This window comes from Plecotus auritus (assembly GCF_963455305.1).
Source record: "Plecotus auritus genome assembly, chromosome: 4".
Classification (NCBI taxonomy): Eukaryota; Metazoa; Chordata; class Mammalia; order Chiroptera; family Vespertilionidae; genus Plecotus; species Plecotus auritus.
This window is the reverse complement of record NC_137775.1, coordinates 103,384,653-103,397,076: the sequence shown is the minus strand read 5'-3', so window position 1 is coordinate 103,397,076 and position 12,424 is coordinate 103,384,653. Positions and strand designations below refer to the sequence as shown.

Sequence of the window (12,424 nt, the reverse complement as noted above, 5' to 3'; positions counted from 1 at the left end):
AAAGGGAATAGATTAAGCAATGAACTTATATGCATACTAGAGGCCTGGTGCATGAAATTCATGCATGGGTAGGGTCCCTAGGCCTGGCTGGTGATCAGGGCTGATCTGTGGGGTGACCAGCGGGGCGATCAGGGGGCTGCTTCTGGCACCCACCCTGGCTGGCCTGGCACTGCCCGCTCACTGGCCTGGCCCCCACCGCCACCACCAGTCACCTCCCTCTGCGGGGTGACTGGTGGGGCGATTGGGGGCCCCCACTGGCACCTGCCTGGGAGGCAACCAGTGGGGAGATGGGGGGGGCGCCACTCACTCGCTGGCTGGCCCCGCCCCCCGATCGCCCTGCCACCACTGCCGGTCACCTCCCTCTGCAGATGATCGGGGGAGAGGCCCCACCAGCCTGGTGCCTGTGGGCTGGAGGCAGCTCCTGCATTGAATGTCTGCCCTCTGGTGGTCAGTGTGCATCATAGCAACCGGTCGTTCTGTCATTCGGTTGATTTGCATATTAGGCTTTTATTATATAGGATATGCATTACCCAGGGACCCAGACAATAAATAGGGTGGTGAAGGCCTGGGGTGGTGCAGGATTCTGTTGGAGGAGGGCAATGGGGGGGGGGGGGGGGAGGAGGACATCTCTAATACTCACAACAATAAAGTTAAAAATAAATAAATAAAGGGAATTTTTGTAACTTGAGGGAAAAAAAGATAAACAAAAATATCTCTGACAGGAAGGTGAGTTGTCACTGCGCTGTACAGAATTATCACTTTGCTTCCCGAGCCCATTCACTCTGGGTGGTCTCTGTTGTTTGTTGAAGACCTTCTGGGTGTTGGTGAAATGGGATGCTTTCTTCCACGGGCCCTAATCAGGACACACTCTCCACACACACAAACCCTCTGCCCTGTGAAGCACAGGGTCATGATAATAGTGTTTGCTTTACTGTCACCAGTTTGCTTTGCTTAGTTATCTCATCCACTCCTTATTACATTCTCTGACGTAGATACTTCTATTTCTATTCTGTAAATGGAGAAGCTGAAACTCCAGTGAATTGAATAATTTGCCAGTGTCTCACACATAATAAGCCAAGATGAGAACATTTGTTTATCTGATGCCAAGCCCCTGCTCAGCCTGATGGCCAGCTGTGGGGAGCACCCCTTAGGCACCCATGGAGAGTACTCTGTGGGTCAGCATTGCTGTTGCGGATGAAACCACAGGGGGGCAACCACTACATGAGTAAGATTCCTGTTAGGGTCGACTCACCTGGCATGGAGCAGCCCCAGGGACACGTTCCCGTTGGGCAGCATCTGCGCTCACTGAGGTGCTGATACTTCGCCATCCACAGTGCCAGGTGCCCATTGCCCTTTCCTCCCGGCAAACGTTCCATGACTGTTTCTGGTATTGCATTTCCGTCATTATGAGAGACCCTGGTGGTGAGAAAATCATCGCTACTCAACTAGAAAAATTACCGAGTGTATAAATAACCAGGATCAAGTGTGGCTGTAGCAATGGAGGGACCAACAGATGCCACCTCAGGATGATCTTTCAGTAAACTGGACATCTTTGAGCCTTTGGGCCTTTCTATTAAAGTCCCTTGAACGTTTTTAAATAGAAATATAAATTCTGGCTTTTTTTTTAAGTAGCCTTTAGGGTTGCAAGTTGAAGCTTTAGCTTCCTCTCCAGCATTAGGCCTGGCAGGCCCTCTGCACATCCCTTGCCGCTGCCAGGCCTCTGCCCACACTCCAGGTGCCATCTCCATTGCCTGCACAAGTGCTCACCACAGGACAGCGCTAATGCCAAGCCCCACAGCAGATGTTACCAGGAAGACAGTCGCTATTCTCCTGCTTCTCTTAAGAAAGTGCCCCTCCAAGCACCAGCCTCCGTGGTCTTGTCCCACAACCCTGTTATGAAACTGAGACAAGAGTGGAGAATTTCCAACTGTGTCTGGAACAGACTTTCATTTTGTCTGGATAATTATAAGTAGGATGGACGAGTGGGTGGGAAAAAAAGGAGACCCAGACCAGATGGATAGGCATTAAGAAAGGACTGGGGACTCCATGGTCCCTGGTTGCTGCGAACAGGCAGCGGGCAGAGCAGGGCGTCTTCCTTCATCTTCCTCCTGTGCTTTCTCTCCTGAAGCCAGTGCCCCATGGGCGTCCCCCTCCCTACACCAACCCAAGTGAAGCCTGGGGTGGGGGGGGGGATAAAATCGCGGGAGGGGAAAGAAGGAAGAAAGGAAATAGCAGGGGGATTTACCAAGCAAGTGCCCTTGAATCTTTTAGCTCCTCACTCATTTTCCTAAGGTGGTTTGAGGTCATGTGGCTTCTTACTCCAGGAGCCCAGGAGGGATGCGTACAAAGTAAATGGTGGCTTACGTGGAGGGAGTGAGGGTGGGGGACCTGCTCAGGGAAGAAGAGAAAGGCTCTGGGTAGAGGCCCAGCTAGAACAGGCTGCATGCCACGCCATCCTCTGGACTGTACTCCTGAGTAATTCCCGCTCTGGGTCACGCACACTCCAAATTCTGTCTTGTAGTTACTTCAACCTTAACGAATAAGAAGGCTGAGATTTTTTTCAGGATGTTGGCTTCTCTTTATTTTGGGGGCAGAGGGGATGGATATATCTTTCTTAGAATGAACTCAATAAATATAAATTAGACATAGAATCACCTTATTTCAAAAGGATTTAGAATAGAATCAATTTAGACCAAATTTAATTCATAAAAACATAATTTATAAGAATGTCTTAATTTTATATTGTGAGGTACACCTACAGTCTGTTGTGTTTATTTAGAAGCAGTCTTCTTCACGTGTGTATTTTGGTGGAGAAGAGCAAAAAGACAGTGGAACATTATGTTTTCTTGCTTGGAGGTGACACAGAGACACGTGAGGACACATGAACAATAGGGTGTCGAGATGGCTGTTGTTTCTCAGCAATAAGCCCCCTTTGATAGAGCTTAAGATGTTTATAATCTTTTGCAGTTACAAACCATGCTCCATTGAATAACTTTACACATATGTCATTTCCCACATATAGGGATTTATCTAAAGAAGGATTTCCTGGAAGTAGAATTGGGTAAATCCTGTGTGAATTTGTTATTTTGCCAGAAATTACCAAACTACAGGCAAATGGGGACCAGTACCTGAAAAAGAGAACATCATCAAGAAGTCTGCTCAGAAAGAGAAAATAAGGATACAGTGTGTTTCCTGCCTTGCATTGACACTGTTATTAAGGGCTCGTAAAGATGTTAGTATTTGTCTATTGCGACTTCTATAGCTGCCACTGGAAGTGTCACCAGTGTATAAAGAAAACTCAGTTGGCCACAGGTTTTCTTTTTCCATTTGGTCAGTGAGTATGTGTGTAGTAAGGCACAAGCCAGGCACTTGGGGGTCACACTCATGACCGAGACATGGTGTCGGTCTTTACAGTCCTTAGGCCTGGTCAGGTGATTTAAGAACTGGAATCCAGAAAGACAGCAAAATAAGCCCATGCTCTAGCTTTATTATCCTACATAATAAAAGCCTAATATGCTAAGTGTCTGACCGTTCGACCAGTCGCTATGACGCACACTGACCACCAGGGGCAGACACTCTGACCAGTAAGTTAGCTTGCTGCTGGGGTCCAGCCAATGGGGACTGGGTGAGACGGGCCGGACACGCCCTGGAGCCCTCCCACAGTCCCTCCCTGGCCCTGATTGTGCACTGGTGGGGGGTCCCTCAGCCTGGCCTGCACCCTCTCAAAATCTGGGACCCCTCAGGGGATGTCAAAGAGCCGGTGTTGGCCCATCCCCACAGGCCAGGCTGAGGGACTCCACCAGTGCACAATCCATGCACCGGGCCTCTAGTTTAAAAATAAAAAGATACATATATTTGTTATGAGCACTCATTTAAAAATATCAAGTTTCCTTACTCTAGGGTAGAATTATTCAACATGTACACATGGTGGTGACTAGAAGACTGAAGGAAGTTAAAATATGTTTGATTAATAAGAAAAAAAGTAATGATACATAAATTTAGCTCTATTGCTAAAAATTAGCTCTCCAAACAGAGTTATGGTAGGGCAAATAATAAAAAGCGATAGAAAACAAAGCACAGGCTACAGAAATGGTAAAGCAACCTTAGAGAATCCTAGGTCACGGTTCCTAATAAAATATCTAAATATGAAATCAAGCTTGCATGTCTGCACACTCAGCTGCAGCAGGAACAGAATGCCAGTCTGGTCACTCAAGTCCAGGGTTCCGGGTCTTGCCCAGACAATGCTCATCTGGCTGACCGTGGGCTGTTCACACCCCTCCAGCCTTGCCTTCGTCATCTGAAAAAGAAGCTAAAGCCATTTGATCTTCTTATGCCTCATACTATTGTGATGAACAAATACAATGGTAGAAAGCACTTTGAAGAGGTTAAAAACTCCACATGAATGCAAATTCGTATTTCCTCCATTGATTGGCATTCAGTGTTGGTATGCCGCATACCGCCTAGGCCTGCATAAATTCAGCGATGAATTAATAGTGCAGCAAGTGTGAACTCTGTGCCGCTTTGGCAAGTGACTGTGACACGCCCCACCAAGCGCTCTGCCATCCCCGCTGACTCCAGCCTGGGTCCCCCGCCTCCCCCGGCCCTGGCTTTGAGTTCAGCGGCAGAACAGTGACTTAGTTTGACCACTGGGTGGCACTAGTGACAAGGCGAGCTTAGGTCCCTTCAGAGATTGAGCACTTTTCCCGACTAAGGAGCTTTTCCAGGTTTGTTTGTTTTGTAGCTTTTTAAAACATCGTTATTATAAAGGCCATATGCTCCCTGTGAGAATACAGCAGACGGTATATACCATTAAGAGGGAATCCCGTGCTTGGGAAGCCTGTGGGGTTTCCTAGCCCTGATTGGAACGCAATAGCGTGTAGCCTGAACGTGCAGGCGCACAGCTGCTGGGCGGGTTGAAATCACCACAACGTGGAGGCCACCTGGCGGGGCGGCCGCAAAGCCGCAGTGCCCACGCTGCCCTCCCCTGAGTGCGCACAGCCCCGCTGTCAGCCCGCCCGCACCGCTCTGAGGCCCCGGTGCAGTTTACCGGCTCCTCCCCAAATCCTGGTTTTCTCTGAGGAAGTCGCGTTAACCCACTGCTTGAGCTGATATTGGTGAGTCAGTAACCGAATAAAACATTTCAGGAAGCATATTAAAAAGCTTACAGTCAGATGTATTAATATGTTTTTCTTCCTCACCGTTTTCCTGGGATGGAATTGATACTGATGTCATTTAGTGTAGTTATGAATAACGGAGAGGGGGACGGGGGGAGGCCCCGGCAGCTGCCCAGGAGGCCGCAGGGTGACCCCCAGGAGGGTGACCCCCAGGCGCTGTGGAAGGGACCGGTGGAGCAGAGGCGCAGCCCCAGGCCCTGGTCTGGGCGGCAGGGAAGGTGCTTGTGAGGCAGTCGCCCCGGGAAAGGCCATGGCGGGGTAGGCGCCACGGTGAGGGGGGATCCACGCTGGTCAGTCTCCACGAAGGAGTGGGCTGTGGGCGAGCTCAGCTCTCGCACCCTTGGGATTCTTGTTGCAGGGGCGCTCTCCTGCCACGCCATGGCCTGCTGGGCTAATGTTGTAGTGTACCCCCATCTTACAAAGGATGCCTCAAGAAGTCGAATTATGGAGTCATTTATTAAAAGCCGGCAGCATAGGAGGGAGCAAAAGCGCTCCAGACCTCGCAGCCCCGAACAGCTTGCCACTTCTGGTTTATATGCAGAATATCACAAAGGTATCGATTACATCTTTGGGTCTGGAATGAGGAACCTGGTTCAGTTACAGAAGCGAAATTGAGCAAGTTAGTTATCTAAAGTATCCATAAATCACTGAATCAAAAGAAACACATTATCTGGGACCACCGGGGCAATTTAGAATAATTGTGCTGTCCAGTTTCCGGGACCACTGAGTCAACCGGAATGCATTATCTGTAGCTACTGAGACAATTTGGGATAATTGAGCTGTCCTGGTTCCCAGAAGAATGTGCTTCAGTAACCAGTGAGATCACAATCAATGGGATATTCAAACCATCATCAATGGAGTATTGGAATAGCATACATAAGTGCAGAAAATCAAAATAGCTTTCTATTGTTTTAGCAAACAAATAAGTACAGAACCCGAACAGCAGTTTCTACCTGAGATGATTGCTACCATGCTTCACTGCAACTAGCGAAGACCATGCCAGCCCAGCGCCTGGGGGACGGAAGCTCTGGGCGCTGGCGGGCTCCGAGCTCTGCTGCAGCCCCAGCTGCTCAGCTGCCGGGTGGGACTAAGGGAAACGGGACCTTGGAAACTGAGCATGTAATTCCGTGAAAAGAAAGCTGCTACCATATCTCATCCTCTCGCGGAAGTGCTCATTCCAGCAGCACCCCTAGAGCCCCACTCCCACAAGCAACAGAGAAAGACCATCCACACATCTCTGATCACAAAACTATACCTAGGTATAGTTATACTAGAGGCCCGGTGCACAAAATTCCTGCACTGGGGGGGGGGGGATCCCTCAACCCAGCCTGTGCCCTCTCGCAGTCCAGGACCCCTCGGGGGATGTCTGACTGATGGCTTAGGCCCGCGGTGAGCCCGGCTCAGGGCTTCTGGCTGAGGGTGCTCCCCCTGTAGAAGCGCACTGACCTGCGTTGAGCATCTGCCCCCTGGTGGTCAGTGCTCCTCATAGTGACTGGTAGTTCCACTGTTCAGTCAATTTGCATATTAGCCTTTATTCTATAGGATACTAGTGGCCCAGTGCACAAAATTTGTGCACGGGGGCTTGAGGGTGGGGGGTGGGGGTCCTCAGCCTGGCCTGCATCCTCTCGCAAGCTGGGTCCCCTCGGGGGATGTCAGGCCTAAACCGGCAGTCGGACATGCCTCTCGCAATCCGGGACACTGCATGCACCAGTGACCATACTTTTCATACAGGTGAAAGGCATCTTGTTGTTGTATGGGCAGCTACATTTTTTGCCCTGATTATAAAAAGTAGTACATAACATGATCCTTCTGAGGCAGTAGTACCATTTTCCCAATCTTATGGGTGGAAAAACTGAAGCAGAGAGAAGTTAAGCAATTGGCTTTGTCACAGTTATAAGTGTCAGAATCAGGGCTGACCACAAAATGTGCAAGCTGAGTCCATGCAAGTCATCGCTGCATGATCCTATTTTTTCACAGTTAGAGTAGTCTTGCCAGGTCTTAATTTTTAAATCTAAGAGACTGTTCCCAATATATAGGGTAGGGTCTCTAGGCCTGGCTGGTTATCAGGGCCATCTGCGGGGCGACAGATAGGCGGGGCAACAGATAAGCGGGGCGATCAGGGGGGCCCTGCTGGCACCTACCTTGGCTGGCGGCCTGGCACTGCCTGTTGGCCGGCCCCACCCCCCAATTGCTGATGCCAGTCGCCTCCCTCTCGGGGGCAGATGCTCAATGCAGGAGCTGCCCCCTAGTGGTCAGTGCACATCATAGCAACCAGTCATTCCACCGTTCGGTCAATTTGTATATCAGGGTTTTATTATATAGGATGGTGACGTGGCCACACCAACCATTCATAATGCTGCTGAAAACTAAGGGCAAATGGGACCCAAACATTCTGTTTGGTCAAAGAACATATTCAACAAGAAAAACGGAGTTTGATTCAACTTGACTGGGCTCATTATTTTATTTTATTTATTTATTCATTTACTTTATGTTTACTTTTAAAAAATACTTTTTAAAAAAATATATATTTTATTGATTTTTTACAGAGAGGAAGGGAGAGGGAGAGAGAGTTAGAAACATCGATCAGCTGCCTCCTGCACACCTCCCACTGGGGATGTGCCCACAACCAAGGTACATGCCCTTGACCGGAATCGAACCTGGGACCCTTCAGTCCACAGGCCAACGCTCTATCCACTGAGCCAAACCGGTCAGGGCTAAAAAATACTTTTCAATTATTTCAGAGATGAAGGAAGAGGGAGGGAGAGAGAGAAATACCAATCGTGAGAGAGAATCATTGCATCCTCGTCTAAGGGGCTGCCTCCTGCACACCACCTACTAGGGATCATGACCGCAACCGCCCTGTGACCTCCTGGTTCATAGTTGATGCTCCGTGACTGAGCCACAGCGGTGAGGCTGAGCTCATCATTCTAAAATCTGGACCTCAGTTTCCTCATCTGGCACCCCGAGGGTCCTTGAGCAGCCCAGGTGGGGTGCTGTGGGTCAGGAGCACCAGTGTTCCCTGGCATGTCCACGAAGGCGAGCTGCCACTGGGCGAAACGTCACTGGATAAGAGGGAAGCGGGCACGACAGAGAAGGGCACGGGCCTGTGCTGAGCGTCAGGTGGCCGTGGGAATAACATTAAGAGAAGTGAAAGGTGAGGGGACGGGAGAGAATTTTCGCTGCAGGTAACCCACCAGTGGCCCTGAAACACAACCAGAGCAGCGATCAGCACTCTCTCATAGGTCGTCCCCACTCCTCAAGCAGCCCCTACAGGCCAGCAGGCACCCGAAGTTCCCCATCAGGACAAATGTCCTTAACACAGAATTTCAACCCAAAAGTCCAAACCTCTCACCCCTGAGTGAACTTGGTTGAGCCAGGCTGGTTGGAGCGTCCTCCTGTGCACCAAGGGGTGGCAGGTTGGATCCCAGGTTGGGACCCATACAGGAGGCACTGGATGCACATATCTCTCTCACATAGAGGTCTCTCTCTAAAATCAATACAAATAAATAAATACATTTGGTTGATCAAGTGAAAGTGTAAATAATGACCTAGGGGGACTAGAATGCAAGAAAGTGCTTGATAGGGGACACAAGAGCCTGAAAAAGAGGAGTATATAAAAGCTGGGGTCTAAAGATGGGGTACCACTTTGTCCCTCATTCTTTTAACCAAGTGATACTATCATGTATCCCTTGCTTTTGCACACCGAGGAGGATGCTGGGAGAGCAACAGGAAGTCCTGTCCTCACAGCCTGACCTCCTACGCACAGGCCCCGCACAGTAGGTATTATTACGGATTTTGAGAGAAAGCCAGAAACAGGCCTAAACATTTTATGTACCTTGTTTCGTGTTACTCTGTCAACCCCATGACATGGGTGGTGTAACTCCCAGTTTATAGTTGGAGAAGCTGAAGCTGTCTGCCCAAGGTCACAGGTCTCCCAGGACAGTAAGCCGGAGGCTGCGGGCGAGAATTTGCATCTGAGCTTCTTTTATGTGTGAAGATGCAGGGTCCTCCATATTTTGGAATGGGGATATTAGAAGTCCTGAAAGAGCCCCAGGAATTCCAGGCTCATAATTATCCCTCCATGTTTAATTGCCAGGTTCCCAAATTATGGGCAAAAAGACAGCTGCTGGTTCCAAAATGGCCACCACAGCGTTTTCCTGTGGTCTGAGCAGTTACTTAGTAACCGGCCCCCAGCAGTGCCGCCCAGGACTGCACTGGGGCAGAATGGCACCTGGGCCTCCTTCTCCCTGTGATAGTTCAGGCAAACAGTGGAGGAAAGAGGTAATCAGGGCATGAGCATGTGGTGAGCGCGGCAGTGAGTGTGCAGTGAACATGGCACAAAGTGTGCAGCTAGTGCAACAGTGAGTGTGCAACGAGTATGGTAGTGAGTGTGCACTGAGTGTGCAGTGAGTGAGCAGTGAGTATGGCAGTGAGCAGTGAGCGTGCAGTGAGTGTGGCAGTGAGCAGAGTGTGCAGTGAGCACGGCAGTGAGCAGTGAGTGTGCAATTAGTATGGCAGTAAGCAGTGAGTGTGCACTGAGTGTGCAGTGAGCAGTGAGCATGCAGTGAGTGTGCAGAGTGTGCAGTGAGCATGGCAGTGATCAGTGAGTGAGAAGTGAGTGTGCAGAGTGTGCAGTGAGCATGGCAGTGATCAGTGAGTGAGAAGTGAGTGTGCAGAGTGTGCAGTGAGCATGGCAGTGAGCAGTGAGTGAGAAGTGAGTGTGCAGAGTGTACAGTGAGCATGGCAGTGAGTGTGCAGAGTGTGCAGTGAGCATGGCAGTGAGCAGTGAGTGAGAAGTGAGTGTGCAGAGTGTACAGTGAGCATGGCAGTGAGTGTGCAGAGTGTGCAGTGAGCATGGCAGTGAGCAGTGAGTGAGAAGTGAGTGTGCAGAGTGTACAGTGAGCGTGGCAGTGAGTGTGCAGAGTATGCAGTGAGCATGGCAGTGAGCAGTGAGTGAGAAGTGAGTGTGCAGAGTGTACAGTGAGCGTGGCAAGAAAGGATTTGTCTGCGGAACCAGCAATGAGGGGTGCCTGCTTTTGTACTTGTTGCCTCGGCCTTTTCCTCCCCCTGGAAAGGCTCTTGGTAACCAGTTCTCACTGGGGAAGCAGAGGGCAGTCAGCTGCAGGAGACCAGGAGTGTCTCCTGGCCCTGGTGGGAGGGGGCTGGGGTGCCCTCAGTGGTTATAGTGTTGGACCCACCGAAGGGTCTCGGGTTTGATTCCTGGTCAAGGGCAGGTACCTGGTTGAATGTTTTCTCCCCGCCCCTGCCCCCTGCCACCTCTCTCCCTCCCTCCCTCCGACAAGCAATGGAAAAAATATCCTCATGTGAGGATTAACAACAAAAAGATCCTGTGGGGATGTTGGCGGAAAGGGAAGGTGCCAGGGACATGGAGAGGGGCGGGGGAGAGTGGGAACGATGGTAAGGAGGCTGTATTCTTGCACCAACCTACAGTGAGGGGACCACGTCCAGCACCCGCGCTGCTTCCAGAGCCAGGTGGGCGGCCCTGACGGAGGAAGGCTTCTTTGTGTTGAGCTGGCCATGGCCTCTGAGGCTGGCACCTACCTGTTCCACCCCACCATCAGCATTTCGGTCAAAATCGGAGCAATTCATTCGCATTTCGAGAAGAAATAAAGAAAAAGCCTAAGTGCCCAATTCACAACAAGCTGAGTGCTTTTCTTCTTCTTTTTTTTTAAATATAAAAACCAGATTTACTACTACAATAGGCGGCAGCTGGAAACCCTACATGCTAACACAGACAATATGATGCACATCCCCAGGGGAGGAGGAGCATGGCAGAGGCCACCGGTTTAGACCAGGAGCCTTTCAATGGACTACTGGATGGACTGGATCTGCTGCTCAGCTGGGAGCCTTCATTGATGATGACAGAGCAGGTGAGGACAGGCCTGAGGACCCCACAGGCCACCCAGTGCCTGCTTGGAGCGCACAAACACGTAGGGCGCATTCTTGTCTTCACACGGCAGTGGGAGGGGCAGGATCCCAGGCTCTGTGTCTGCAGCCATCACAAGGAACTCAGAGGTGCCTCTGGGAGGGTTTTGGTGGCCTCATTGGGTCCTTTCCGAAGCCGCTTGTAGTTACGCGCCTGCTGAACGAGGCCTGATCTTTTTTGGTGAGGGGGCATTGCGAGAGGGAGGCCTGTGGGTTTACATCAGCCTCAGTCCAGGCTGTGGTTTGGGGTCTTGCCTCTCCTCAAGACCCTGAGTGTTTTTCTTCATGAAAGATGAAAATATCGGTAAATTTTAGGATAGTAACTTCACCCTCTGGCAGGCGTCATTGGCTGATGCCATCCCTGTTCCTCCTCTGCACTGTCACTGGCATGAGGACAGCAGCCTGAAGAGCCCCCTGGCTCTCCTGGCTCGGCCCACATTGTGCGCAGCCCCAGCCCATCGATGCCACACTGGCTAAGTGGATATAAATTAGAACGTCTTTCAGTCTGTCAGTCACTGAGTCTTCATGGAATATCCAGACACATTAAACACACACCTGCTGTGAAAACAGGGCCACACAGGTGGAAAGATAGCATCCAATTCCTCGTGCATGTGTGTCACTAGAGGGAGTCCCAGGAGATGCCCTGGGCAGAGGCAATGACAGCATCTCTGAGGGCTGCTGCAAAGGGTGCCCCGCACGCTCACCCGGGTGATCCTCAGCCGGCTGATGCACTGCCCGCGCCTGTCCCCTCCCTGATGCGCTGCCCGCACCTGTCCCCTCCCTGATGCGCTGCCCGCGCCTGTCCCTCCCTTCAGAGAGGACGCAGAGGCCCAGCGCAGGGTGAGTGGGCCTCCTTACAAGTGCCCACTCTGAGGCTAGAAAGCCTGGCTCCCTAGAGCCTGTCTTTGTATAAAGTGCCCAACTGCGTGCAGGGGGATATATCAGCATTTATTAAAATCACAGGTGTGCATGCTCTTTGTGACCCTTCCTTCTGTATAGAGGCATGGTGCACTTCAGGGGTGCACCAGGGCAGGCGCACGGCCCATGCTTAGAAGGAGACACTGTATTGGGGTTTTCAATCACCTTTGTCACAGTCTTGAAATTCTTAGGAATTTTCTTTCCCCGTTTGTGCTTTGTAAGTGAAGTCCAATGGCATAACAGCACAGGTGCGGGGGGCCTAGAGCCAAGGCCCGACTGGTCTTGCCTCCCACACCTTTGAGGCCCCCTGGACCGGCTCTAAGCTGCCCACTGCCCACTGTCTGCCCTTCCCACAGGAAGCAGTGCCACCTTCTCTGCTGGCGCCT

At 51.0% G+C, this 12,424-nt stretch overlaps 1 protein-coding gene across 4 annotated transcripts in view; it reads left to right on the top strand.

Annotated features, from left to right (window-relative positions):
• Nucleotides 1–12,424, top strand: part of MOG (myelin oligodendrocyte glycoprotein) — a 35,649-nt gene that overhangs the window by 10,284 nt on the left and 12,941 nt on the right. For 3 of the 4 annotated variants that reach the window (XM_080665245.1, XM_080665244.1, XM_080665242.1), the window contains exon 2: nt 10,881–11,065. The gene's annotated coding sequence lies outside the window, so the exon portion shown is untranslated. Of the gene's footprint in view, nt 1–10,625; nt 10,668–10,880; nt 11,066–12,424 lie in introns of all 4 variants that reach the window. The other variant, XM_080665243.1, reaches the window with a different exon arrangement.